The sequence below is a fragment of the Rutidosis leptorrhynchoides genome, chromosome 2 (genome assembly GCF_046630445.1).
Source record: "Rutidosis leptorrhynchoides isolate AG116_Rl617_1_P2 chromosome 2, CSIRO_AGI_Rlap_v1, whole genome shotgun sequence".
In the NCBI taxonomy this organism is placed as follows: Eukaryota; Viridiplantae; Streptophyta; class Magnoliopsida; order Asterales; family Asteraceae; genus Rutidosis; species Rutidosis leptorrhynchoides.
In genome coordinates this window covers 598,744,845-598,750,554 of record NC_092334.1, presented here as the reverse complement: position 1 = coordinate 598,750,554, position 5,710 = coordinate 598,744,845, and the positions used below count along the sequence as shown (strand labels likewise).

The 5,710-nt window shown below is 32.2% G+C and overlaps 1 long non-coding RNA gene across 1 annotated transcript; it reads left to right on the top strand.

Moving 5' to 3' along the window:
- The first annotated feature begins 1,157 nt into the window (after positions 1 to 1,157).
- LOC139893396 (uncharacterized) lies at positions 1,158 to 4,474 on the top strand. Its single transcript, XR_011774515.1, has 4 exons — positions 1,158 to 1,317; positions 2,152 to 2,235; positions 2,352 to 2,439; positions 3,935 to 4,474. It is a non-coding gene; the product is annotated as an uncharacterized lncRNA (long non-coding RNA).
- The last annotated feature ends 1,236 nt before the right edge of the window (positions 4,475 to 5,710 follow it).

Sequence of the window (5,710 nt, the reverse complement as noted above, 5' to 3'; positions counted from 1 at the left end):
GCCTACTAAATCTAATTTTGAAATTCGGACGGAAACTAAACCATATTTCCTCATTATCAGCTGGGTACTTTTCGTCTATTCCTATCGGCCGCTCACTCTTTCTTTAGAGCATTGCATGTACAAGGCCCGGATCATTGCCCGTGTAAGAAAGATCTAGCCAAGGACCAAAACAAGTTCCCCTAAAATTTTTTTGTTGATTTTCAGTCATTAATGCCTTTAGTTGAGGTATAACATTCAACATATTCTTCATCGTCAACTTCGCCTCAACATATCCCTGAAACAGACAGTTTTCAGCAAAAAAGTACAGGCGCAAGGACGCAAGTAGTACCTTGCGTCTGGCTAATCACACAGGCGCAAGGACGCAAGACATGCCTTGCGCCAGTTACTTCGGACAAGCGCAAGGACGCAAGACTTTCCTTGCGCCTATACCAGATTCTAGTTTTTATGCCCTAAAACACTCGTGTTCCAGTTTAAACAATATGTTAGTTTCCAAAGACCGGGAGTTTTGCATCAGTTTAAGTGAGTTTTGATTCACCAAGCTCGCTGAAGCATTTCATCGAACACTTGGTGTGCAACAAAACTTATAAATCAATTTCGACATAAAACATTGAGTAATCGAACGAGAATAGTTAAAAGGTTACACTTACCTGTTCTTGTGACATCTTGATAGAGTTTTTTGTCGGTTTTTTTCTCTTCCTTTTTCTCAATACGCGTATCGTGGTGGTGTTGGTGATGGTGATGGTAATGGTGGCGGAGAAGATGATGTACTGATGGTGGTGGTGCTGGTGATGGTCGTGGTGGTGGTGATGTAGTGGTGATTATCAGAAGAAGGGTCGCAAGGGGGTCGCAAGTGCAAGATTCTTCGTAATCGTCGTCGGGCGCAAATGGGTCGCAAGAATCCAAGTCTGTCGGTGTGTGTGTGTGTGTATGTGGTGTCTGTTTCTATATTTGACCTAATTTATTATCACTAGGACGCAAGGCGCAAGGACGCAAGTCGCAAGGTCGCTTGCGCCTTGCGCAGGCAATTTGTCATTTTTTTTTTTTTGAGTTCCAGCTCAGAAATGACCAAAAAAAATGGGCAAAAACGTGATAAACCCTCCCTAAATATTATCAAACTTGCAGTCCATAAAGCTATAGCCCAGTTTTCTAATTTATTATATTCTACCCTTATCCTCCGTAACATACAAACGCGTCTCTTCATATTTGATATTTTCAACTTTTCAATTTCAAATCAAAGAAGGGAAGGATCAAGAAAAGTTGTAGATTGCTCAAGAGTCAAGAATCTGACTATTATATCATTTGCGACAACTTTTTTAGGTATTAAATCATGTAATCTCTTCAATAATTGATTTAGGGTTTATTTATGTTAAAAAAATATGATATACGGAGTATGGTGTTAAAATTCTTGTACTTTTACAATTGTTCTGTTCTAAGCATCATGTTCTAAATTTCTAATTATAAGTTGTAACTTGTAACCACAAAGTCCACAATTGTTAATTTAATTTTTAATGTATAGTTTTTAACTTGTTTAGGTTTTGAAGTAAAATTGGTTAGACCTCTCGAAAGTTATGATGAATTAATGGTTGATCATAGTTCTAATTTTACCATACTACCATTTTCATATAAAGTTGTATATTACTCCGTACTAAAGAATAATGCTATAAATTCCCTTAACTTGTTTAGCTTATATGCAAAGTAAACTACTTACTGTATGTTACTTAATTATTTTCTAGAGATTGAACTACCATAGTTTAAAGTCCTAGTATGCTCTGTTGTTTTTGGACAGATTTAGTGTTGTAATCTGATGTTTTTGAGTAGTTTTAGGGCTGTAATACTTCTGTTTTTGAGCAGTTTATGGCTGTAATGCTGCTGTTTTTTTGCAGTTCAAAGTGCAGTAATTTTGCTATTTTGGTGTTGTATTGTTGCTGTTATTTTGTGCAGAAATTATAATAGTGAAGTGGTTTTTTGTAAATTATCATGGGTGTTGCATTTTGTTCGCCCCAGTATTAATGAATCCTGGTTCCGCCACTGGGCATACCTTATATATCTCTTTATACGTCCGATCTCAATTTATTATGCTATTCGAAATTCAGAACTTAGGTTTTAGTTTATTCATTAAAATTTCTGTTTGTTGTGCACTGAGAGCTACAGGCGATACCCAATTTCTCAAACAAGCTCAAGTCAAGGTACTGTAACGGTGCAGTAGCGATTGATTTATTGCAAACCTTGTGCACTGTAAGTATGTCGTTATTTTTTTTTTTTTTTTTTTTTTTTTTTTTTTTTTTTTTTTGTAAGGCAAGCTAAATTTTATTAATTAAAATGATACAAGTGATACATGCTAAGACATACAGGGAGGAAACAAAACAGGGCAATAAGAAGCATTGCCAGACTGCAACAGAAAGATTTATATCTAAAAGAAGCTACATGACAGTTAAAAAAGTATGTCGTTATCTCCTTTTATAAGTTTAATTTATTTATAAATTAGTTGATTGTAGAATTGGTGAATGATTTTAATATAATTATTATGAAGTTATTTAATTAAGAAGGGTAAGGGTTCCAGAGACTTGTGTGAAGGAATTGTTACATAAAGAAGTACTCCTAATTGGTTGAAGAAACTCAATGAAATTTTTTGTGGTCAAAAGCATTATGTTGCTCATTTTGAAACCACCTACTTTTCAACTACTTTTTCTAGTTATCTTCTTTCATTTAAAGCTTAATTTTAACCTTATATAAGAATAAGAAGCACTCATAATTTTGTGTATGTGTGTTTATTGAATATGTATTATATGTATTTGTATAATTGTAAGTGAATATATGCAGAGTGTTTGGTGCATGTCTTTCGATTATTATTGTAATTGTAATTACGATTACAATTACAATAATTACGATTACAATTTACAATGAAGACATGCATCATTTTAGTATATTTGTAGTTTCAACTAAATGTCACAATTTTGGCCCATTTACTTGTGAGTTATCCTTTTGTGTTAACGTTGATATATATTACAAAACATCAACCATATAGGTATTGAGATGATATATAGATGATTAGATGAGTTGTCAATTATATAACAAAACATCAACTATATAGATGAGTTGTCACTGCAAATTTCAATTGTCAAGTTTATAGAATTTGTAACTTAAATAAGTTTTAACCATTAACATTTTATTAGATTATGTTAGACATATTAGTTAGGCGGGTTTAAGTCCATTAGGGTTAATATTAGATTGTGTTATAATAAAGTTATAATCACGGGTTTCATTATGTAACATGGTATCATGTAACATGGTATCAGACTAGTTTTTCTGACCTTCTGACCCACCCTTTCTTCTTCTTCATATTTGTCATCCTCCGGTCACCTATCATTCATTGGTGATCCGGAGGGATCCATATTTTCTAATTCATGTTCAATAGCCGTCAAAGTCTCTATCTTTTCTTTAGTTATTAATCTCTCAATTTATATTTTCTTATCATCGTTTTCTAATATCTTTATCTAATTAATAAACACTTTTTTCTTTTTTTTTTCTTTTTTTTTATAGACAACCCTAATAAAATAAAGAAGGTTACAAACACCGTCATCATAATAGTGGTCGTAACTATTTGAAGCGGCTACTTTTCTTTCTCTCTTTGAACATCTTTCCGATTAATAATTCGCATGTGAAACACATCATTTTTTTTTTACTCCTTGATTCTTTGAGTGCTACCAGAAAAATAAATAAATCACAAGGGTGTATACTTTGAAGAACCTTGTTTTTCATTTGTTTCACAACTAGAAAAATGCCATTGACCACGGCGGAAACTTGACTTTTAGTTATGGTTTGGACACAAGTTTCCGAATTAGGAACTAATAAAATTAGAGAATCATTTGGGGTACGATTCGAGAAAGACATAATTCGCAAGTTGTCGAATAACGTCTAATGGATCAAATAACAGATAAATGGGTGAAAATGGCGAAAGATGTCAAGATATTCATCGAACATTACACAAGGATTGAGCATGATAGGCAAAGTGGTAATAACGACGCGGATATAATGGCGCATACATGACACTCATTCATAACTTCATTTACGAGGAAGCGTGGAAAATTCTCAAAGAATGTCCGAATTTTAATTTTATCTTATGAATGTAACGCATTTTAATTTTAATCATATCGCTTTTTAAAAAAAAAATGTAACCGTATTTTTGTTTAATAAGTGTTGTTTAAAAAATGATAATAATAATAATAATAATAATAATAATAATAATAATAATAATAATAATAATAATAATAATAATAATTATTATTATTATTATTATTATTATTATTATTATTATTATTATTAGAAAGATTTTCGATTGCGCGTTGTGGTGGTTGCAATTAGAGTTACGTTGGTTGGTACATGTTAGTAAGATCATACGATATCTATGTAAATTTTTTTTACGTATGTTTACACAATTAATATTATCATAATAACTCCGCAAAATAGCTCTGCGTATAGATATAGCTTATGTTATCTAGTCTATCGTATGCTACTTATTACATACATACATAATGTTGTACATTTTCAATTCATGAAAGTAACGTTCTTTTTGTTGATTTTATCTCTTTGTTATTTCTATCAAAATTATATAATGGCACCAAGATGCATTATAGTGTTTTTTTTTAACTCTCCACAAAGAAAACAAATATACGTAATGGCATGCGCATTGCGGTGGAACATTTTAATGTCTTTATGATATTAATGTTGAGCGAAAAAAGAAAAAAAAGTGCGTAAGAGGACTCGAACCCATGTCTTTTTTCTTACCAACTCATGAACCTACCACTTGCTCTAGCCATTCACTTGGTATAATTAGTTAGGTTGGTTTGTTATCTAATATACTAAGTGTCCTTTACTATTCATGATGGCAAATGTTTCCCTTAAATAAATCTGTTTAGAATTTAGTTAGTTGCGTTTTGTTTGTAAAATTATTTCAAGTTGAACGCTGATGACGGAAAAACCTAACTCGTGGCAAAAAAAGATAAATCCTTTAAAATATAGGGTGAATTTTATTTAGTGGATATTATATTAAATTGAAAAGTTACATTTTAGGCCTTAAGTTATCTTAATACTAACTTTAACCCCTTAAAAGTTACAATTTTTATCCTATAAATTTACCTCCCCTGACTCTAATTCTCTCCATTAGAACGACAATATTTGAATGTGTTTGAAAGAGAAACGACAAATTTTGTGGTGTCTAATAGTGTAAAAAATGTAAATCGTTTGTTTATGTATATTTTTTTTTCAACCGAATTTCGAAAATAATAATCGGCGTAGGGCTGAGCCGCCTAGCTTGACTAGGTTCCAAACCCCAAAAAAATAGAATATAGTCAAAATTCTTGTTTTCAGCGTTGAAGAATACTGTTATCTTTGACAAAAGTAGTATATCAAAGCGGTATTTGATCCTTAGGCACAGCAAGCCACGACGTAAAAGAAAAAAAAAACGCTACAAAAAAGAGAAGCCGTCAAGAAATCTGCAACTCCAAAACGAATATCGGTTTATTTAATGCGACAAATAAGAGGAAAAAAAATTGAGTTACTATTATTTTTTTAGCGTCTTTCAACATTGGCGTTTTCTTCCAGTTAGAGCTTTCGCGATTTCAGCGCTCGGACTGCGGGGGAGTGTTAGACATATTAGTTAGGCCCAAATCTAATATGTGAGTTTGGGTCCATTAAGGTTGATTAGAGGTTT